The sequence below is a fragment of the Tauraco erythrolophus genome, chromosome 7 (genome assembly GCF_009769465.1).
Source record: "Tauraco erythrolophus isolate bTauEry1 chromosome 7, bTauEry1.pri, whole genome shotgun sequence".
Taxonomy (NCBI): Eukaryota; Metazoa; Chordata; class Aves; order Musophagiformes; family Musophagidae; genus Tauraco; species Tauraco erythrolophus.
Genome location: NC_141471.1, coordinates 41,968,100 through 41,992,659, shown reverse-complemented (window position 1 = coordinate 41,992,659; position 24,560 = coordinate 41,968,100). Strand labels below are relative to the sequence as shown.

General features: G+C 36.6%; 1 protein-coding gene across 1 annotated transcript in view; it reads left to right on the top strand.

The window, feature by feature from the left end:
• Window positions 1-24,560, top strand: part of ZNF385D (zinc finger protein 385D) — a 440,538-nt gene that overhangs the window by 374,109 nt on the left and 41,869 nt on the right.

Genomic DNA, 24,560 nt, shown 5'->3' with positions numbered 1-24,560 from the left:
GTGTCTAGAAGCCTCTTACAAAAGCATTGTTAGTAAAAACCTAATTTTCATAAATTTCAAACATTGCATTCTTTTCTTAAAATGGCTATCGCATGGTTTTGAGCTGGAAAATAGCTGTATAACCTCTATTCCACACAATCAGGTAAGTGCTATTGATGCCAATTATTCTGCTTAAATGATTCATTGGACTGAAATAATATCCTTTAAATTACTGTGTGGGTAAAAGGTACTCCTTTACAAATAAAATCTATGTGAGTATTTGGTAAAGCCAATAAGATTTCATTAAGCTTGCATTTTAAATATGTGGCTGTTGTACTGAAAATTTCAAAGGAAATTTGTAAATTCAGTGAAGGGTGGTTCAGTATCTCACAAGGTATGACTGCTTTTGTGTATGACGGGATACAGTTCACATATTTAGTCATAATCAACCCCCTTCCACAAACACTAAAATCAGCCATGGCAAAAAAAGCCAAAGCTGTGAAACAACAGAAACCTTTCTACTGATGCTGAAAACTACTGATTTAGAACCACTTCTGATGCAGTAATTTTAACATTGTAAATGGATGTGCACTGATCGATTATAGTATATCAAAAAAGTACCTTACAGACATGTGCAGTACTTTTTTTGAGATATATCTTTACTATGTTTGTTCTAGACAGATAGCTCTATGTCTGTCTCTCTCTCCAGATCTTTGTTATAGCCCTTTATTATAGACAGCATGTTTTTATGTAGATTTATATCCTAATTATAATGGGATGGATTTAAAAACCAATCATATTATTTTCATGTTTGTTACCAAAAAAAAAAAAAAAAAAAGGAAAAAAAGAAAATATTCCAAGTACTTTTGTTTCTATGGTGGAAGAAATGAAGCCTGGGAAAGCAGGAACGATGTCAAAAGATATTTACAAAAATATATATGTTTCTAAACATACAAATACCTTTAAAAGTTTCTCCTACTGTTACCTGTTGGCATGTTCAGAAAAGAAAGAGGGATGTTGTATGGAAAAAATGATTTGTTGTTTACAAAATATGATCTAGTGATTGGAAAAAACAACTAAAGAAAAAAGAAATCTTTTTAAGCTTTAAAATGTATTATTCAAAAACTTTTATATTATGCTGTGTAAGTTTGAAGGATTTTCCAAGGTGCCTTAAAACCAGTCTGAGTCTTTCCATCAGGCTTTGAATTAGATCCCTGACAAGATATATGAACTGCCTTATATCCAAGGTCAGTAGTGCAAATCAGTTTTTATATTGGCATAAGTAAGAAAACATTGGAAATCTAGTTGCATAGAAAAGCAGTGACCTATGCAGGAGTATTCTCAGCTTTACACGTTGTTTGTGACTTCCTGGATTAATTTCATAGAATGTTTGTATAAATATGTGTATGTGCATGTATACATATATGTATTCTATGTTAGAAATACTGGTGTTAACGGCATTCTAAAAGACACATATTGATGTTAATTGATAAACATCCCAAAATCTGACAATTTCAGAAAATCCTGAGGCCATATTCAACTGCTGGCAAAAGGCCTATTCAACTGGTGGCATTCAAAGAAAGGTGGCCAGTTCTATCCAAATGCAGTTATTACAGGGGAGCTTTGATGTGACTGGCAGTAGAATAGCATTCTTGGTGTAAATTATCCTTTGTAGCATCAAGCAGGTATGCATAGTGGGAGAAAAAAAAAAAAAATGGGTAGCCAAAAGGATGACGTTTTCTGTTAAAGTTAAAAATTTCATAAATTGGATTTTTAGATTTTCTTTCCTTTCCAGTTTTTCTGTCTTATGTTTACTTAATAGTACTTTTAAGGGCAAAATTACTTCTGAAAGCCAGAGTAACATCAGAATATACCACACTGTGTGAGTTTGCACATTTGTAAATGATTGCTCTAAATGTCAAGTATTCTGATAGTAATATGCAGTTCTGAAGGAATAGTACTAATGCATATAATTCATTAATTAATCTTATTCAGAACAAAAGCTTTTTCTACAGTATTTTGAAGTTCACTGCTGAAAACTAATAGTTGATCCCAAACACACTGAGGATAGGGTCGTGTTCGTATCACCTCCAATATATCATGTACAGCAGTGGTTAAATGGTGAATTACATGTCAGTCACAGCACATTGGGCAGGACTTCAGTTCACTGGATCTGTGTACCCTTAGCAGCTCTAGCAAACAAAATGTCATCAGGAAATCTGCAGAAGTATGCTATGAGATTATGGAAAAGACCTCACAGTATACAAACCGATTCAAGAGCTAAAGCACCAATTCTGTTATGTTGCTTGTTCTGGGACTATTTTGTTAGACGTGGTGCCGGCATGTGTTATTTCAAAAAATAATGGGGACTCTACAACCCACAATGTAAGCGGACTCCTTAAAACCTTTCATAAATGATTCCTGGTGGTTAAACTCTGTGTTAAGGAGAAAACATAAAATATGGGGTCATTTTGCTCATTCTGTGAAAGTTGCTATTTTTTTTTCACCCTTTAAAGCAAACTTTTAGAATTATTAGAAGGCTTGAACTTGAGAAATCTTTGGGAGAATGAAATATCATGAAGAGTTATCTTGACAGTCACATAATGGACAATGTCATTCTCAACATGTGGGAATTTTTTACCAGTTCTGTTATTTAACATCCATCTTTCATCTGTATTTACTGTTTATTATGTGATATCTGTAGCCACTCAGGACAGATAAAACAGAAAGCGTGACCATTGCAAAGGCAAGCCCACTTTATGGTAGTATACAAGCCAGATTTCAGTATTTCTTCATTCTTCGATTCAAGCATGACAATTAAAAAAAAATGTATTTTCACCATATATTAACATACACGCATACATATTCCCAGACATAAAGTTGTTAAACGTCCTTGATAGCTTTACAAGTTGCCCCTTGTCTCTGCCAAGGTATATTTTCTCATAAAGATACTTCACACCTTCACTTCAGCTGTAAGGATAGATACTTTAAGAACACCTTTCAGAATATATTTAGATAGACTGTGTTCTATCATCCTAACTATATGTCTTGTCCAGTAAAGTCATTATCCCACACTTGGATTTTTCGAATCTAGAGTGACTATCCAAGATTCTGTCCATGTAAAATGATTTCCCCTATAGTTAGGGAATATGCATATGTCTAAATAGTGGCCTTTTCCAAAGTTATTTGAAGTTAAAAAGAACTCTTCATGACCACGTTATCACAAAGCAGGTCTTGAAGATTTGGGCTATTTTTATTTATTTATTTATTCAGCAGAGAATTCAGCATGAGTTAGACCATTTGCTATCAGTAGAGAAGAAGGAATAGACCATTCCAAGGTGGGGGGGGGGGGTGGCAAACATATCATTGGGAGCCATTACTATGGCAAAGTCTTTAATGTTCCTTTTGAATATCATACACTATGTCTTAAATGCTATGTACTTAAATGCAATGAACAGCTCTTAAAAACAGAGAAAAATGTGACAAAAAGTTTGTATCTGGGCCAAGGCACTGACAAGATCATCTATCATTAGTACAGTCTTAACAGCGAAGAGACCCCTGTTCTGTCAGAGAACAAAATACTGGCACCTGCCCTAAAGAGCTTGCAGTCTACACATAACGTGAGAGATAACTTAGAAAGATAGACACTGTCAATGTAGTAGGCAGGTGTTTTAAAAGAGCAGTAGCATAAATATGTTCAAGTGATAAAGGCATTACAAGAAATGGAAACACTGAAGGATGGATTAGAAGTAAAAGGAGAAGTGTTTCTTTCAGATGCTGAATATATGTGTGAGTAACAGCACGGGAGAAAGATTAACTTCTCTTATTTTTCTTTCACTGGCACTTATGAAAATTCTTCTCTGTGGGAAAATTTTAGTTGCACTACTCCCTTCCAGTCTTTTTTTTTTTTTTTTCTTTTTTGTTTTTATCCAAGAAATGATAGGATATTTCTGGTCAGCAGGTGAAACTCCATCCTGAAATAACAATTTCAGTCCAGCTGGTATAATTCTGAAATGGAGAGCAGGTGGAGTGGGAGAGAGCAGTCACTCTGGCAAGGTCTTAGGCGTAAAAAAGGAAGGCAGGTAGGAGAAAGACATTGGAAATGATGTGGTAAATCAGGGTAAACTTTGAAGGAGGAAGAAAGGAAGATGGCATGAAATCAAGAGGTTCAGGAAGATATGTTGGAGTTTAACAGCCACAAATACCACAGAATCACAGAAGATCTGTGAAGAGACCTCAAAAGAGACATCTGGAGATTGGCAAGGCCACCTCTACAGGTCAGAGCAGAGTCAGCAAAAGCAGGATGCTCAGTATCTTTCGCACTTGAGTTTTGGATAGCTTCAAAACCTTTTGCTGAACAACCCATTTTAGTATTTGACCACTCTCAGAGTAAAGAAGAGTAATGAAGTTTTTGCTGGAATTTAAGTCCAGTCTCCTGTATTTCAATTTGTGCCTGTTACATTTTGTCCTGTTACTGGGCACCACAGAAAAGAGTCTCTAGCTCTGTCTTTTTCACTCCCTAACCCCATGTATTGAGTTTGCGTAGGAAGGTTTTGGTAGCAGTGGGACTACAGGGGTGGTTTCTGTGATAAGCTGCTAGAAGCTTCACCTGTGTCCGATAGAGCCAATGCCAGTTGGCTCCAGGACGGACCTCTCACTGGCCAAGATCGAGCCAACCAGCGATGGTGGTAGCAACTTTAGGATAACATAATTAAGAGGAAAAAACTGCTGTGCAGCATCAGCCAGAGAGAAGAGTGAGACTATGTGAGAGAAACAACTCTGCAGACAACAAAGTCTGTGAAGAAGAAGGGGGAGGAGGGGCTTCAGGTGCTGGAGCAGAGATTCCCCTGCAGCCCATGGTGAAGACCATGGTGAGGCAGGCTGTCCTCCTGCAGCCCCTGCAGGTTAATGTTCGATCTGACCCCAATCTCCATTCTTCGTCCCCCTGCACTGCTCAGGGGGACGGTAGAGAATTTGGGAATGAAGTTGAGCCCAAGAAGAAAGGAGGAGTTAGGGCAAGGTGTTTTAAGACTTGGTTTTATTTCTCATTACCCTACTCTGATTTTATTGGCAATGAATTAAATTAATTTCTGTGAGTTGAGTCTCTTTTGGCCATGACAGTAATTGGTGAGTGATCTCCCTGTCCTTATCTCAACCCACGAGCCTTTCATTATATTTTTTCTCCCCCTGTCCAGCTGAGGAGCGGAGTGATAGAGTGGCTTGGTGGGCATCTAGTGTCCAGCCAGGGTCAACCCACCACACTCCATCAAGTATTTATACACACTGCTGGCTTATGTTTCAAGTGGTGTCCACCAGGATCCCAGGTCCTTCTCCACAAAGCTGCTTTCCACATGGTCAACCTTCAGCCCAGATTCATATGTAGGGTTATTGCTTCCCAGTTGTGGGACTTTTCCATTTACCTTTGTTGAACTTCAAGGGACTCTTGTTGTCCCATTTCTCCAGCCTGTCCAGGTCCCTCTGAATGGCAACACACCCATCTGGTGTACCAGGCGCTCCTCCCAGTTTTTTGTCATCAACAAACTTGCTGAGGGTACACTCAGTCCCATTGTCTGGGTCATTAATGAAGACTTTAAACAATCTTGGCACCAATATCATTTCCTGGAGGACTCCACTAGTGACTGGCCTCCAACTTTGTGCTGGTGACCACAACCCTTTGAGCCTGGCAATTCACCCAGCATTTTTTCTATTATCCTTTGTGTCTTTTTGTAAAAATGAGAACTGAAAAACTGTAAGAAAAAAATAAGAGTAAGCTCAAAGAAAAGAACTAAAGTAGAAATGACTAAAACTTATCCAAATCTCTAAATTCTGCTAATGCATGGTTTTAATATGTTTGCACTAGTTTCTCAACAGGCACATCACATTGAATTTATGTAACATGCATTGCTGTTATAAAATGCGATTGAAATCGAAAAAAGATCATTGATGGGACCTGATTGAAGTGCAAAGCTCTTTCTCTTGCATTTTAAATTGCTTCTTTATGTCTTTCTGTTAAAATACGTGACAAATTCAGAGTCTTTATTTTTAGTGCTGTTTTTTTTCTTTTTAAGAGTACTTCATGCCTGGTTATATACTATGTCATCTTTGTGTATTGGGCCTTTTCTAACAATTCTGTATTGCGTTTTGTCACCCTTGCAACCTTCAGCTGTGCTTCTGTGGGATGACTCAACAGTCTACAGATACTGGGAGTGAAAGCTAATGCAGGTCTGTTGCCTTAACATCAGCTTACACTGGAGCTGAAGTTGGTCTGCAGATGTGTAGGGAATGGTGATAACATGTTGCACAGTATGCAGGATGTCTTATGCCATTAATGAGATAGAGAACTCGGCTTCAAATGCAAGGAGTGTTTCAACACAAATAAATCTACTGCGCTACTTAGACTGTTCATCTGTACTTCTTGTAGTATTGAATAAATGAAGGTTATTAAGCATAATATTCATTGAGAGCCTAGGTACAATTTCTTTGACCAACTATAGACATACATATTGATGCTCATTGCACTGACTTCTCCTTAGTGTGAGACCAAATCATGTCAGTGAAGTCTAGGGCACAATTCATCTTATTCTAAAGTAAATATCTGTAATAAATCAGATGAAATGTGAAGATCTGAGAAAAAGTGTAAAAAATGCCTGTGGTGACTAGGTCAGATATAAACTGCTATATTGATACCTAAAGTTAACTGAAACAGATTCCAACCTCGATGACCAAATAGCCCTTTCCTTCAATGTGTCCATTTTTTTTTCCCACAGGTTTTGATTCTTTTTAACTGCATCGTGAATTGCTCTGTAAGAATTTGATGCTCTGTGTTCAGAATCTGAGTTGTGTTAGTTAATTCTGAACGATCATGTAACAAATTACCCTATTTCTATCTGTCAAGTGGAAATTTTGATATGCTTTTGAATAGCTTTTCAATTTCACACTGTTGAGAAGAGAGTTTCCTGATTTTTTGTTTCTTTGTTTTTAAAAGAACATAAACCTTTTTCTCATCTCATCATTTTTTAGGCATGGAAAGAAAATTATTGCCTAATGAAGGTAGACTGCTGGAGTATGTATGATTTAGTATTAAATATTAACTTCATCTTTCTCATGTTACATTTAACCATAGTTGTCCTGGTGAACCCATCCTATTAGAAAATTGTGTCTCTCTCAGGTATCTAGTAAAGACTCAAGGGACTCTTTACTGTTAGTCAGTATGTGCTGCTTTCTTTAAAATTCAAAACTCCTGCTCTAAATTGTAGGAAATGTTTTCAAATGTAGTGCTCAAATTAAAACTTGGTCATATGAATCTATATGAACATATAACTGACTAGTACTACAGCAGTTTCATTTAAAACTATGAAGAAAAATTATTTAAATATATTTATATGAATATATTTCTACATATTTGCAATATTTGCTCTTTTCAGTTCAAGACAGGTAATTAACTGTTGTTTCCTCCAATATCATGGATTAGCACACCTTGCTTGCTTGCTTTTATCACTTAGAAAGTCAAAGCTATGTGTACGTTAGCTCTGTACAGAGATGTGTTTGTGCAGTTCCTGAGTCAGCTCCAGAACCTCTAATGGAAAGGAACTCCCATTGGAAAATGAAAATCAGTTTCCTCTTATCTCTGCTTTCCTTTTATTTCCACTTTCTTTTTATTTCCATTTTATCTCCCTTACATTCAGGTTTTGAGAATGGCTTTAAGGTTTATGAGGGTTTCCATATATTAAGAATTATTGGATTATTTCTGGTGTTGCCTGGTGTAGCTACCCTATTTTATCATTTACTCTTTAAGTCATTTGTTTAATCCTTTGTTCTTAGTGGCAAACCACCCTAACTTTTCCTTTCTTAAGGAAAGCTGAGGAAGACATACTACTATATTTATGACATTAGCATATATTTAATTAAAAGTGCCACTACCTATTTATTAGCAATTTTATAGACAGCGGATTTTCTTGTAATCTTTTGTAACTAAAAGAAATTCTGTTTCTATTAATGATAATAATGTCAACTATATTTAAAATTCAATCATATTTAATATTATTCCAAAATCTGCTGGTGGATGCAGAAACAATTTACTGTATGATCCCAGTGAGCAATTTGCTTGTATAGCTGTGGATACTCATGTATATGTAATTATTATATTAAGGATGTTTAATCTAAGAAGGCAATTCAGTGCAGTCTGTATAACTTACTTGTTGTTTTGTTTCCGTATGCTTTATTATATCATAAAGAGAGCTTTGTTTTTGGCAAGTGATTTCTTCGGATCATTTCAGCATGACTTAGGGCACAGCACTAACAGGCTAATTCCGGGTTTAGGCTTGAAAGATCCTGGTTATAAATTGATTTCCTTTACAAGTCAATGTTCTAGTGCACACCAAAACAGAACAATGACCTTGAAGCTTCAGTTTGTAAGGATTTTTACTTCATGTTAGCTTGTTTGAGATATTTTGGGTGGAGCATTTTAAAGGTGCAAGTGTGACATAATAAATGAGTAATTATTGGTGATGAGCACAATGCAGATGCATTTCAAAGCCAGCTATAGGACTTCATGGCCCACTTCCCTATCACCTAATTTTGAAAGTTCAGCTTTTTCTTTTTTAATTTCATCTTAATGAAAAATCTTTAAAAGAAACTATAGTCTGAAAGAGATGTTCTTATTTTCTGATTCTCTTGTCATTTGCTTGGAAATTATAGGTTACTGATTCACAGCTATCAGTTCTCTTAATCACATGCTTGGAAAATTCAGCCCAAACCAGTAAAATTTAACTGTGCTACAACATCTTTCACTTTAAATCACCTATGCTTTGACTTTTCTATACTTCAGACAATCTGTAGCTAACTGCAGCACAAAATGTTATCAGCATTCCACAGACTGTTGTACCAATTTTACCTTAGAGCTCAATGGTAATTTGGAAGACAATAGCTTCTCTTTTGTTGTCTATGTAGAACTAGGGCTTTTTCTTTCTTTCAGAGTGTAGCTAAATGGCGATATAAAAATTACAGTAATTTATGTGTGCCTCAATTAATCACGAATGTGCAATAAAATCCTTCTTTTCTTGCACCTACGTATGCTGAGAGCTTCATCATATGAACACCATGTGTTTTCTGTGGACCCAGCTGCTTTTGATTGGGATTACCTTGACAACAATTTTATGCTTGAATAATCCTGCAGATAGAAACTGCTGTCAGTCACAACATCTGTATCAGCCTATTGAATCAGCATGAAAGTCCAATATGAACAGTGGTATTGTTCGTAGCTCTGAAAAGCATTTTCTATTGAAATATTAAACAGGGGTTTTCATAGTATCTCAGGGCAATGTCAGCTTGGTTGCTGCATGACCATAGTTGTATCTACTAGAAATCTTGGGAGTATTCTTCTAATTATCAGTTGTTATCAGTATTGTTCTAAAAACCGAATCAAGCGCCATAGCATGGATCTGATTAATGGGTCATTCTTCATGGTGTGTTTTGTTGTTATGTTGGGAATGGCATGGACACTAGCTAGTAGGATGAGTCTGAAGGCTCCGCAGTTCTAGCCATTGGGATTTCAAAAAAATTATGCTATTGCAGCCCTAGATCGTCTTGCAAGTTTTTGTTGTAAAACACCAGATTCAGAATACTGTTACTATTGTGTAATTGTTTATTTTGTCAGTTTATGGACTAATTTGGAATGGAGCAGAGACTTCTTGATCCAACGCTCTCAGATAGGTGGTTAGTTTTGGCAAGTCTGAATTTTTTTTTTAAATGAGAAGAGTCTGTTTTGAGGGCAACACAAGAGTAAGGTACATCTTCATCTAAGTGATCCATGTTTTTTCAAGCTGACATCATATTGGCTGGACAATGTAGAAACAGGAAGTAGTTGTTTGTTATCTCTTGGAAGATTGGTTTTGTTTTGTGTGGGGTGTTTCTGAGGCTAAGGCGACCCCATCTCCAAAGATGCTTTAGAGCTTACTTAGATCATTTTCTTTTGTTGCTCATGTCATATTCTTGCCATCCCTAAACCAAGAAAGGAGGAGAGTACGGTTAAGAATATGAGTAAATGTACTGTGCTAAATGTTTGGAGCCATTGCTATACGATGCCCTTGTAGCACAATTCAGAATGATCTCAAGACAACCAGAGCTGGAACAGTTGTGTTAATAAACATCAGGGAATCTGCTTTACTCAGCCCATTTCATTGGCCATTTATGTTACAAGAACTCAGCACAGCAGAAATCATTATTTCTAGAAACAGACTATCCCATGTAGATATAGTAGGTGTTTTCAGAAATAGATCAAAACTGAGTTCTTTCAAAACTACTGTAAGAATGTTTAGAACAATTTTATAATTATTTATTTATATGATATATATTCTCTCTTCCATTTAATATTCCACATCTTTCAGTAATGTATTTAAAGTATTAGCAGATCAGTGACTTCTTTCCTCAGCTGGAGAAGTCTCATAAGTGAAATTCTTCTGTTCTGTGTCACTCCTTTACTAAAATATACCTTCCACTTACTGTATCAATGGAGTTAGACTATTCATTTTATGTTTTTATTCATTTTATGTTTAGTCCTATTCAAACAGAGATAATACAAACTAAAATATCAGACATGACCAAATACTTTTTCAGTTCCTGCCATTGTCCTCCTCCTTTACCTCCAAAAAAGGAAAAAAACAAATAAGAAATTTATTGTGTTTTGAATTATTGAATATATGGCAAAACACAAAAATTCATCTAGCATCTAGTTTTTGTAATGTTTGCTGGCACTGCGATTGTCAAGCATATAAGTAGCCTAAGCTTAAGCTTAGTAAGATATCTTCAGTACTAGCAAGCATCAAGTTATCTTGAGACAAAGCATAGCTGTGACTTCAGTATCTGTTTGAGGAGGAAAGGAAACGTGGATGGTCTTCATGTACCTGAACCGTGCTTCTTGGACTTAATGTGGTTTTCCAGGTACTAAATGGCTTGCTTGTAGGTAATTCAGGCAGGCCACACCTATGACTTCAGAATACTTATGTGAAGTCTCTTATTCTCAAAATCCATATAGTGTTTCAAACATCTTGAAGAAGTATTGTATATTTCTCTTTGCATCTCTGTGCATTCTGTACTCCACCATGATACATCAAATAGCAATCTCCCAGTACTGAAACTCTTGTTTTATGGCATGTTCATAGTGGAATTAGTATCAAAGGAGCTAGAACAATTCATGTAAATTAGAAATTAAGAACTACAGAATATTAATATAGGAAGCAAATGGATACAAGAACAAATGTAAGGGAAAATCAAGGGAAATAAAAAGACACTTTTAAGAGTAATGGAAACCGAGGAACTGTGTCTGATAGATTTGATTTGAGACAGGAAAAAAAAGGCTTAATTTTGTAAACTTGATGATAATGTTGATGTTTAAATGCTTTCCATGCTAATGGTAACATAAAGTGTATTTAACCACAAGTACTAAATTAGACAACAGATCAGAAAATGTTGCATAAGAAAGTTTTAAAAGAAGCAGATAAAGAGCTTTCTGTAAAGTACTATGTTTTTCTGTACATTGTAGACACTAGAAAAAACAGAGGACTAGAAGAAAGTTAATATTGTGTGAGTATTCATGAAAGGTAAACAGCATGAATCAAGTATTCATAGGTCTATCAGCCTGACACCAATCTTGGGAAAAAGAAAGCAACAGCTGACAGAAGACTTGAGTACTGAAGTAGATGAGATCAATTATATAATGACAATGAACATGAATTGACAGAAAGTTAGACTTTCCTACCTAAAGTTGTTTTTACAAGATTACATATTTGACTGATAAAGGATAAGCATGCTGATTTTTTGTGGTTGCACAGCTCTAGAACATGCAGAGGTTAAAAGTTATCTAAGATACTGGAATAATACGGAATGAATATGGAACATATTAGGTGGATTTAAGCCTGCTAATTGTAGGCCTTGGAATGCAATCACGAGGTACAAGATGGTGTAGAAATATTCCAGTGAAATCCTTTTGGAATACAATTTTAACTCCAGTCTAATCTTACATCACCAGTTACCTGCAAGGAATTATAAAGCCTTTACAAATTGCAAATGGCACAAAACCTAGAGTTCTGGACAAGTAAGAAAGATGAGCTGGAGATCCATTGAATGAAATACTTTTAATACAACAAAATGTATTGTTCTCAGGAAAGAATATTATTATTAAAAGAACTTATTGAAAAGTTGAGGGATTTCATGTGAAGATGAAGACAACTTTGGAGTACATGGTTAAATATTACCTACACAGGAACCACTGGTGTAGTGATGTTTCCAGAAAGCCTTGTGAAAAAGCCTTGTTTTGAGGATAACAGAGGAATGTAAAGATTCTTGTTTTGCTGGTTTTTTGTTTTGTTTTGTTTTGTTTTTAATCACTGTAAATTAACTATTTTATCTACTTTTTTGAAGACTATCATCAAAATCAGTGGAAACTTAGGGAAGCATTCAACTTCAGTATTTACTTTATCGAAGAGAATGTAAGCAGTATTTTGATTACAGTCTATAAAAATTTGCAGTAAAACAACAATCTAATAATAAAACAACTCCTAGTAGTTGGGAGATGTGGCAATATCCAAAGATTGCAAGTGGAAAATAGCTTCATTCCACAATCAAGACAAAACCTTTTTAACACTGTGAAGAATTATAAGATATTGAATAGAATCATAGAATGGTTAGGGTGGGAAGGGACTTCAGAGATCATCTAGTTCCAACCCCCCTGCCATGGGCAGAGAAATCCTCCACTGCACCAGGTTGCCCAAAGCCTCATCCAACCTGGCCTTGAACACTTCCAGGGATGGGGCATCTACAACTTTTCTGGGCAACCCGTTCCAGTACCTCACCACCCTCTGAGTGAAAAATTTCTTCCTTATATCTAATCTAAATCTTCCCTCTTTCAGTTTAAAGCCATTGCCCTTTGTCCTATCACTACACACTCTTGTAGAAAGTCCCTCTCCAGCTTTCCTGTAGGCCCCCTTTAAGTTCTGGAAGGCTGCTATAAGATCACCCTGGAGCCTTCTCTTCTCCAGGCTGAACAGCCCCAACTCTCTCAGTCTGTCTTCATAGCAGAGGTGCTCCAGCCCTCGGATCATCTTTGTGGCCCTCCTCCGGACTTGCTCCGTAGCTCCATGTCCTTCTTGTGTTGGGGACTCCAGAGCTGAACACAGTATTCCAGGTGGGTTCTCACAAGAGCTGAGCAGAGGGGCAGAATCACTTCCCTCGACCTGCTGGCCACCATCTTTTTGATACAGCTTAGGATACAGTTGGCTTTCTGGGCTGCCAGCGCACATTGCCGGCTCATGTTGAGCTTCTCATCCACCAGCACTCCCAAGTCCTTTTCCTCAGGGCTGCTCTCAATCCATTCTCCGCCCAGCCTGTACTTGTGCTTGGGATTGCCCCGACCCACGTGCAGGACCTTGCACTTGGCCTTGTTGAACTTCATGAGGTTCTCACAGGCCCACCTCTCCATCCTGTCAAGGTCCCTCTGGATGGCATCCCTTCCCTCCAGTGTGTCCACAACACCACACAACTTGGTGTCATCTGCAAACTTGCTGAGGGTGCATTCGATCCCACTGTCCATGTCTCCAACAAAGATGTTAAATAGCACTGGTCCCAGTATTGACCCCTGAGGAACACCACTCGTCACTGGCCTCCACTTGGACATTGAACCATTGACCACAACTCTTTGAGTGTGACCATCCAGCCAATTCCTTATCCACCGAGTGGTCCATCCATCAAAACCATGTCTTTCCAGTTTAGATACAAGGATGTTGTGTGGGACAGTTTCAAATGCTTTAGATAAGTCCAGGTAGGCGATCTCATGTGAGATTCTCATAATAATTTGGCCAAAGCTATTAGTTTTGACTCAGGAATTAATAATGGAAGTCCTCTGGGCAATGTTCTTTTGTGTGTCAGAGAAAACTGTGGACATAAGTATATTTTTCTGTCTTCAAATATATGTTATCTCCCTGACTCCTACCAGAAAGAAAGTCTTTGCTACCTGGAGACTGCAGATCTTGTCTATTATACATTTGAGGTGTTCTGTAATGAAGACTTTTATGTGGCAAATTTAATTGTACTTAAATTTAAACATGAGCCCAATTCATTTGACTTCAGTCAAACAACATGCATTTTCAAAGCTCAAGAATTAATTCTTGAAGTATGTCCTACCTACGTCAATTTAATACTTTATCCTTTTGTGTTTTGTACAGGACTGGACAAGTGAATAGTGCTCGATTGAATAAAACTCTAGAAAATTGTAGTTGCTGGTATGGATATGTCTGGATAGATAAAGGCTTTATGGTGAAAAGCTGCCTGTACGCTGTCTCAGTGTCCTTAATTAGGTCACAAAATTGACTGCAGATGATTAAAGATGTTTTCTTTCTCTGGAAGACTGATTATACCTGCTTTAGTATTTTTTTTTTCTGTCATTACTAGAATTTGAATTAAGAACTAAAATTCGTTTTTTAATTCCAAAGTTGTATACTTTCAAGCATTATTTCTACTTCTTTCAATAGGAATTCAGTGCTGTTTCCACTTCCTTGTTTCACCTCTGATTAGATTTAAACCCTATAATAAGCATGTTAGGAGATTGAGAAGTATCTACTTATTTAATCCAGTAGATCTGCACTGATCAAAGCATAGGTAGTAGCATTCCAGCTAAGTATTACAGACAATGCAAGTTTGAAAAGTCAGACTTTTTAATCGCACTTTTCAAATTATCTCATTCCTGCTTGCAAATAGCCGTTTTCTTACATTAGAGCACTTGGATGAACTCCTTAGTTCATTCACCTTATCAGAGGAGTCCTGAGACAGCTGCCATGCAGTTTTAATCCCTTCCTCTGCTATATTTTACTTTTTACTATTTCTGGTTCATTTTATGCTCTGCTGGTTTAATAGCTGCAAGTTTCTAGCATAATTTTAGCAGATCCATCTGAAAGTTGCATCAACAGATTACTCTCTTCAGACATCTAGTCAAATTTGCTTGCAGTAGTTGCCATTAATAAACCAACATTGCCCAGTAGGGAAAGATGCTTACTTTTTTTCCTGCTTTCAAGTATAAGGAAATTTCAGCTGCTGTTGATGGCAATACATAGGGAGCTTGAAATATGTGGCAGATCTTGCCAGATCACCTTGTCCTGCTTTTCCTGCACGGGCTTCCTAGTTGCTACTTCTTTGTTACACCACCAAATGCTGGGCAAGGGCGATGGTTTGGAGAAGGATCGGTGCATTATTTCCCTCACATAGGATGACTAGCGTAGGTGAGCTTCAGCAGCATAATTTAATAGGTCACTAGTGGGGACATCTCTAGTATGTGTGTGCACAGGAATGACAATGCTTTCAGCCCCTGGGAGCATGCTACTTGGGGAAAGCTTCTGTACAAAATCATGGATGGCAGTATCTCAATGTGAATCAGCTCTTTTATTTCAAACTACTAAGACTTGGGAAATTTTAACGCAATAGCAATTGTCTTTGCAACAATAAGGTAATAACTGACACTTCTCTCATGAAAATCCACACATGCTAATTCAGCTACAAGAATTTTTTTCTGGAAGCACAATTCAGGTGGCTGGTTTTATTTAAATATAGATAAATTCATGCACATTTCCTGGATACCTGGATGATCAGATATTGATTTACCAAGATGAAGATGGGAACTAAAAGGATTTTCATTTCTCCTGCTGTTTTCTCACTGTAGTATGTCAGCCTGAGGTACATGTTTTGTCATGGGTACTGCAGCACCTGCTCCAAGTATCAACAGAGAGAGTAGTAACTGCGCTACTGAGCAGAGAAGGTGAATTATGCCAGTGATGAACGGAAGAACAATATGGAAAATAATGGAGTAGATGTAAAGTTCATACTGACAAAACTGCTGCCCTGCCAGACTTGAGGGGCCAACCTCCCTTTGCACAGGGTCTGCATCTCCTTTTCACATTTTTAGCAGATACTTCTTGAATGCCTTCTTGAGTCAAAGTCAGGACACCCATCTAAGGCTTACTGAATTGTTTAAAAGGCAAATAACAATCTGTCTGAATATTCACACTGCATAATGGTACTTAATTGGTGTGTTTGGGTAAATTTAAAGGCAAATTACCCAGTCTGCTACTGTCAATTTAAACCTTTAATGATGGCAGTTTTGTTGTTGAGAATTTTTCACGTTTCACCACACGAGAATTTGAGATTCTTGTTTATAGTCCTATTTTTCCTATGCCAGGGCATTCTTCAAGCTGTCCACTGTGACGGCTGTTCGCAAATGCAGAGTTGTTACTGGGCTGCCTTTTAATTATGCAATGGAATGTTTAGCTCCAAGTCAAGGTCCATTGTTGTCCTCTGTCACAACTGTGAAGCCTGCTTCATGACTATGTCCTACTGTCATTTTGTTTTACGCTTTTAACAATTCCTAGCTAACTTTAAACAAAGGAAGAAAATTAATGGAATTTTGAATTAAGCCACTCCTACTAATTGGCATTAACAGTGTGGCTGTCAACACTGTAACGCTTTGTGCTACATTTTTGTCGATCAATAATAGTCTAGAAGAACCATCTGTGACTGGAAATCTGTCTAATTGTTTCCTTTAGGTAATAGTCTTTCTAGTACTTTAAAGAGATTTTTTTTAAATGCAAACCTTTTCTTTCCAGGATGCTTCAAAGTAAACCCTTGAAATGAGAATTCTCAGGGGAAAAAACAATGATGCAGAGGGGAAAAAAATAATCCAAGTATTGTGATACTAATCTGGTTGATCCAGAGCACATCATTATGTTTTGTATTATCCTCAAACTCTGTATCATTTTTATTCAGTTTGTTACTGACTGCTGTTTATGCGAAAAAAAAAAACCAACACAACCCATAACCGAACAAACAGATAATCCCAAAAAACAAACTCAAACAAAATGAAAACCCAATCCAGAAAGTTGGAAAGAACAGTTTCTCTCTTTTCTGCTCTTACTCAGAGCTGTGCTTTAAACTTAGTGTTTTTCTCTTCCTCAGATACTGTGGACACTATCTAATCAAGATGGCTGTCGTTATGGAACTCATGAGATATATTGCTGACATTTCCAGCCTTACATATTTGGGAGTGCATTAATCTTCCTTTAGTAGTGTGTCATCATACTCTGAGCTACAGCTATTGCGTGCACATTTGCTTTACGGTTGGCAGGGAGTACTTTCCAGTGGCTGAGCCCACCCTTCTGCCTACTGAGTCCATCAGTACCAGTTTGAAGAACATGCTTGTATTTTCAAGGTTATTACTATATACTTGGACAGTGTCTGAATTGAGAGATAATATCTGATATTTTACCAAAGGAAGTAAGTTCTGTGGTACATTTGATGTGTTTTTTTTAAATTGGTTTTTTGTTTTGTTCTGTTTAAATATGCCTGATTATGTGAACTGAGCAAAGACATATTTCTTTTCAGTATTTATAGTTAACCTAATATATTACTAATTGATTCAACTCCTGGTTGGAAGAATTCATTATTATTTATTTTATTTTAATGTTTTTTTCACCAACTGACCTGAATATGAAGTATTGAAGTATAATATTTGAAGTATTGGAAATAAAGTTCATAAATTGACCAGAAGAAGCCTTAGGAGACTTAAATATTTGATCATTTCACAGCCAGTTTAAGATATTTCTTAATTTAATTTAACTTCAGGTGTGATCATGACCCAAGAGGCTCTGCTTCCAGAAATTGAAATTTGCTTTGAAGTTGTAAAGAGCAGATGTGGAAAGAAGATGTATCTCCATGGTACCGAATAGTTGACTAATGTCAGAATAATGAAATCGATACCCCAAATTTTTCTTTTGTATATGAACAAACATGCTTCTGTAAAATAGCTGTCCTTTGGCAATCTATTGAGGTTTTTTTATTGAGAAGGAAATTTTCGTATAAGAAATAACATCCCTTGCTGGGGGGGTTGGAACTAGATGATCTTTAGGTCTTTCCAACCAATTCTATGATTCTGTGATCCAAATAACATTTATTATTTGAAACATTTCTTTAATGTAGTTTAGCTACAGGCTAGTGAAGCAACAGTGTGATCTATACAAGATTCCTCGTTCAGGTTTCTAAGGAAATGATCTATTCTGATAGAGAAGCACAGGACTTTATTAGCAGCGCAATCATGTACAGCTTCTTTTATTGTTTTCTCACTTTATTTATGGCAAAAACTTGCCTGTTTTCCAGATCAGACATGCTTATGGATGTCAAACACATAGTTTCCAGCTTTAAAAGAAGTGCTGAAACTCACCATAGTAGCATTATTTATAGACTATTTATGAAGATTTGTAAATGTACAGAACATGTACCCTGAAGAACAATCCTTAAAGACTTACTATTGAAATTTATTTCATCATCTAGAGCTTCTGAATGGTTAATATGTATTTAAGTGCATCTAAAGGTTTGGATTATCAATGGTAGAATTTTGCAGAAAATCAGGGAGATTTTCCCCAGTGCCCATTTTATAAATGCATATTTACCATTTACCACTGATGGATATACTGTTATGAATTGAATAAATAGAGAAGTTCCAGGATCAAAGAAGGAGTTACCTAATTTCAATGTAGTATTATATTGATTGGCATGGGGATTATCAAAGGAGGAAAAAATCCCAGAAAGCTGGGATAGTTTTATTGTCGTGGGTTAGGCCGCTCCAGCAACCGAACCCACACAGCCGGTCACTCACCCTCCCCCACCCCCAGGAATGAGGGAGAGAATTAAAGAAGAAACGGGAAACCCGTGGGTTGAGATAAGAACAATTTAATACAGATGATTTAATACACAGTGTAGGTGCTCACCACCCCCTCTTATCCGCAGCCTGTCTCGTCCTGAAACTGCAATCCCGGACGAACGCGAGGCCCCGAAATAGAGAGGGGGAGAGAGAGAGAGAGTAGTCCGAGAGTGGGAGTACTGGGAGAGAGAGAAAAAAAAAGGCAACAGAGCAAAAGTGCAGCAAAAGAGCAAAAGCGGCTAAAGAGCCAAAGCGCAAAAGCCCTTCCTTCCGGCTGACCCTCACTTTTATACTGGGCATGACGCTGCATGATATGGAATACTGATGGCCAGTTTGGCCCTCAATCTTAAGTTCCACCACAAATCACAAGGGGAATCGTGTCCCCCTTGTTCCGGCTATGCTCCCCCCTTATCCCGCCGTGCTTCTGCACTCCGGCACACTGAAAAGTCCTTGGAGTCTCACGTCCAACCATGAACATTAGCTTGCTATCAGCATTCTTCTCAGAGCGAGCCTCTGAGTAAAACCAAAACATGGAGCTCTTCTAGCTGCTAAAAAGAAGAGCTAACTCTGTTCCATCTAAACCCAGGACATTTATATATAGAAAAATGGGAATAAACCCCAGTGGATTTGAGGGAGAAATTCCTGAAGCTCCAGCTCTGTGTTAGAGTTCATCCTAGATGCAGTGCTGCATATTTGGTAGCTATGTTGCCCAGTGTCTCAGAAGCCACCAATCAAAAAACGCAAAGAGCTTCAGGGTTTAGCTAGAGTACTGTAAATGCCTGTCTGTCTGATAGTTGTATTTCTCTGTTTTGCATATTCCTCAACAAACTCTTGTCCAAAATGGATCTGGGGTATTTGTTTTGTGCCATACCCTCTGCCAAGTCATGGACGTTTCTGTCTATGTAGAGGAAGGAACTGTTGCCTCCCTGGAGAGGAGAACTTACCAGCCCTCACAGATCCCAACAATAGCAACTCTGATACCAGGAAAACATAACTGATGTAGCACAATATAGCAAAGTGAATTGTCTGCTTTAAAATTGTGCTAACAAAACATTCTCATTTCCCTCTATTTGGTCTATACATGTGAGCTTGCATGAGGCTATGAACAGGCCTTGCTGTGTACCACAAACATATTACTCCTACAATAGTTATACCTTTTGTGTTTCAAACATTGCTGTATGGATAGTTAAATAGATTTATTGTTTAAGTTAACTACCTGTTTGCCATTGATATCAGGAATGAGAAATACTTCCCTGAATATTTGTTACAAAGATGACTTGGGGCCTGACTTTCAGGAAAGTAGAGTCTAAACTATACCTGTTTTTTAAGTATGAGCATGGCAAACATTTATCTGGAGAACTTTGGTATCTCACTTAGATTGTTAAAATACATAATATTAATGACTTAGAAAACACGAGAAATTGAGACAGTTGATTATAGCGTGCTTGGTGTTAAATTTTTGGAAACTATTGCCTGAGGACAACATAGACTCATAGCTATTATAGCAAAAATACTGATAGCACCTATTTTATGGCAATTTGTTTTTCAGTGGTTTGTTTCAAGAGATTTTATTAATATATTAATGAAGCTGAGCTATAATTATGATCCAATTGCTGATAAATACTGATTTGTGGATTCTACTTCGTGTACTTCACAGTCCTGAAAATATTTTTTTATAATAGCTCTTTGCCGATGAGTGTCTCTGCACTGTGACCATACAAACTAAGTTTATTGTCAGTTTTATGTTGCAAAATTTGAACGTAACTTATGGTAGTACCTTACTCATGTATCCTCTGAAACTTCTGACTGTGTTTCTCTAGGTGAGTCTTATTACAACTGTGTAGAGCTGTAGTAAACCTGGCAGCCAGGTTTATTCTACTTTATGCTTGTAAAATTTCTTACTGTGATCTCCGATTGCATATGGATAAGGAAACTTCATGAACAAGTCGTCTCCTAAAGATGAAGAATTTGTTTACTGTAAGATAAAATAGACATCACTGCTAAGGAAAGTGATTTACTTCTACTTAAAACATCCCTCCCCAAACCAAAGCAGCATAATTTTTATATCTTAAAATTTCTGGAAGGACTGAATGGGTTCAGTTTTTCATGTCATCTAGCAAGCCGAGCTCAGCTTAGGAATGATTCTGACTGATGCATCATTAACAAAACTTATATTAGTGAAGGGCTGGAAGAAGAGAGGAAAGGGTAAATTTAAATAAAGAAGAAAAGCTTTGTATTTAAGTAACAGCAATTATCAGAGGTTCTGCTTGTATTAATATTGTCTGCACACATTATAAAGCATTTGTCATAGCTAATACATTCCTGTCAAATCAAGCAATATTAGAAGAGGACTTTTATAATGAATATTAATATAAGAGACAGCCGTAAGTGAAGTAAATTATAGAGGCATGTAAATGTAGTATTAACCGCTACAGCAAAGTAGTCTTCCACTGTAAATCAATTTTTTCCTATAATGTTAATAAAAAACTAGGCCGCTCAGTAGTCATCTGCAAGCTGCTGAGCACTGATATGAGTTTTCAAGTACTTTGCTCATATGTATAGCTCTAAATTAAAAGTCATATTCATGAAAATGAGTTTACAGTCTGTGCACTCAACTTCTTGACTGTGCTACAGTTTCTGCACAGTTCTCAAATTCTTGTTCCCACATCAGAACACCTATCTTCCATTCAGCCATCTCTGATGATTTAGGCAAGTTAAGGAATAAGTACAAGAATTATCCCTCAACATCAGAAATATGATGCATGAATTTAAATTTTGGCTGTCCATTTTGATCTAGTTTTTGAAAATGCCAGTGGGGTTTGTTTGTTGTTTGGTCGTTCTTTTTTTTTTTTTTTTAATTCAAGGTTCTTTGCTTTTGCCTTTCATTGTAAAAATGTGCATCTGGATTTGTGTTAGGATTTTTGCATTGATCTAAATTTTGATGTGTGCTGTTTTGGATTAGGAAGTGAAAGTAGGACTTCGGCAAATTAAGGATTATGTGCATGAAGTTAGTCTTTGTAGTTTTACCAATATATTGGTTTTGGTTGTTTCAGGGTTTTTTTGTTGTTGTTGCTGTTAGCATTGATTAGCCACTAACATCCAGGCCATGCCATTATAGGAAAATTCTTTTGCAGGGAAACTGAGATTTCTGTGTGTGGTTATTATTTGGAACTTCTTCCTCTAATGCCAAAAACTGATTCAGAATCTGAATAATTATGTGATCATACAGATCTACAAAGACTGTTTCAAGTAAGGTACAATGAAGCTAAAAATCTCAGTCCTTATTTCTAGAGGTTTAAGTTGAAAAGCAAAGCTATTTTTCTTATTTACTTTTTATAGATGATCACATTCACACTCTTGGAGTTTCGAAAACAATTGCTACATTATTTTTGTTGTTGTCATCATCATTATTCTGCTTTGATGGCTAATGATTCATCTTCTATAATTAAAAAAAATGGCAAATTTCTATTTAAAATAGATGTTATTAATTATTTTGAAATGGTAGTATTATTTTTATTCTATATAGTGCTATGTCTGAGGAGCACTGAATAGAAATAAATCTGTAAACTGTTTTCTAAATTAGCAAATATGGAGCAAAGATACAGTGAAATTTGATATTGTAGGGAATTTCTGTCATTGCAGAGACATCTCGCTTTTTGGCATTTAAGCTGCTCGCATTGGCATACCAAGTATCACTCTTTCGCTTTCTCACGTTTCACAGAATTAAGCAATGAAGGATTTATCAGACATCTTATAATTAACATTGACATATGCTTTTATATTGCATCTGATATTTAGCTTACGTAATGATCAGTGCGTAACAGTCAAATAACCTCCTTGGAAATAAGTTAACAACCACTTATGACTGTGCAACTGTTTCAATTTATCTCCACATTATAATCCCAATAAAGATTTTTAGGTCTCTCACTTTTCAAGGTCACCTTGGTCCGTGTACCAGTGCAAGCTGAACAAAGCTGAAAAAAAGAGTATTTTGACAACAAACTCTTTGCATCTTTCAATCCTTCATCAAGAGGTAGACCTTTGATATAATCAGGGACACAAAGAGGACGTTTTTTAAGGAAATAGCTATAAGCGAAGTGCAGAAGCTATAAGCATGGTTTACATTTTGCATATAGAAAGTTATGCTCTGTATGCAGACAGCTATGTCTGAAGAGAATTATTTATCAAAACAATATGTTAATATCATAATATCTATATTAAGTAAGCTGAAAATATTTAGAAAAAAAGTCTTTTTTCTGCAGAAATTCTTACTGATTTCAGTGAAGTCAGGATTTAATTCTTTTCTGTGTTTTACTCAGATTTTTGGATTTTTCAGTTTTAAAAGGAAGTGAATAAAGGGTGATAATTCAGTCTTCTAGGTATGTACTTATGGTTGTTGGAAATGCTGCTTTTGAATAATTTTCAAAGGTTTTTACAGAATAGAACGTAAAAAAGGGAGAATAGATATGTCAAGATTTTAACAGTGTAGGTGTGTGTCTGCTGTTTTTTTTATTGCTCTGAGGAATGCTAAGCAAAAAAGTTTTGAAAAAGTAGTTCAGAATTTTCTAGGTTAGATTCCACTCTCTCTGAACTTTTAATTAGCTAACACTATTTAAAAGCAAATCTAACTCTTACTAACAGCAAATCCATGAGTTTCACTGGCAATGTAGGAAAGCATTCTCCTGTCTTTTGGATGTTTTTGGACTGCAGTATATTGCATGGATCATATTCGTTATGTGAAGTAAATAACTTTTGTTAAACTGCTCATTGCCCAGCATGTCATCAAGTACTCAGTGAATTTTAACTGAAAATGAGTTTACTAGTCCTTTAAACCAAAAAAAATTTTAATGTTGTTTGTGTCTTAACAGAGTGTATCATTGGAGAAAGAGATGTACTTATATTTATAAGCTTCCTAAATAGTAACTACATGAATTGGATTTGATGGTTGAAGGTGGGAGGAAAGTGAAGGGCAAACAAGGGTCAATTGACAATGGTTAATGTCCTGGTCAGCTAAAGTCCAGCTCGGTTGAACTTTAAATGTTGAATGCTCCCTTCAATCCATGTAGCAATTCAATTACCTACTTTTCCAAAACAAAGGAAGGAGAGGAAAAAATAATATTAAAACACTCTTCTGTCTGTTAGTTTAAATCAACTCTGTTATTACTGTGGCTTTAGTAGCCATGTTACTTTAGGCTGACGTACAAATGAGAACCAAGTTTGAGCTTCTGTCTTCATGATTCCTGCCTCTTTCTTATTCCTGAAATACATAATTCATTTTAGATGTCTACACCCTCTACCTGTTGCTAGCTTTTGTGACGAGAATATGCTGCTTAGAATAGAAGTGCCAGTCAAGGCAGCAGCTTCTGGCTCTGCTGTGCCTCTCGTGCTTTGCAGCTGCTATAGACTATTTCCAGCTTGCTACATAGTAGACATTACTGTAAGATGCTTTCTAAACATGTTTTATTAACAATGGATGTGGTAATGTTTGCCCTAAGTGAATCTCCAAACAAGGCAGTCCTTAACTGGCCTCTGTTTCCTCCAGACTAGAGATAGTAAACCAGCCATGTTTTAATAGTGTATTCCCCATCTGCACTCTCAGTGCTTCACAGAGGCCAATTTAAAGCATCTGTTTCCCTCTCAAGCTACTCATATACGTATGCAACATTTTCATCTATTATCTTTAGCTTGACATAAGAAGCACGGGAGCTCTCAGCTAAGCCAAAAGCAACAGTTTTTCTTGCAGACTGTAGAAGAGTAGTCTTTGAATAGCTGCAGGAACTTTCAGACTCTTAATCTTATTCATACTGTTCCTATTTACCATTTGGTGCCTTAAAAACGTTAAAAATGG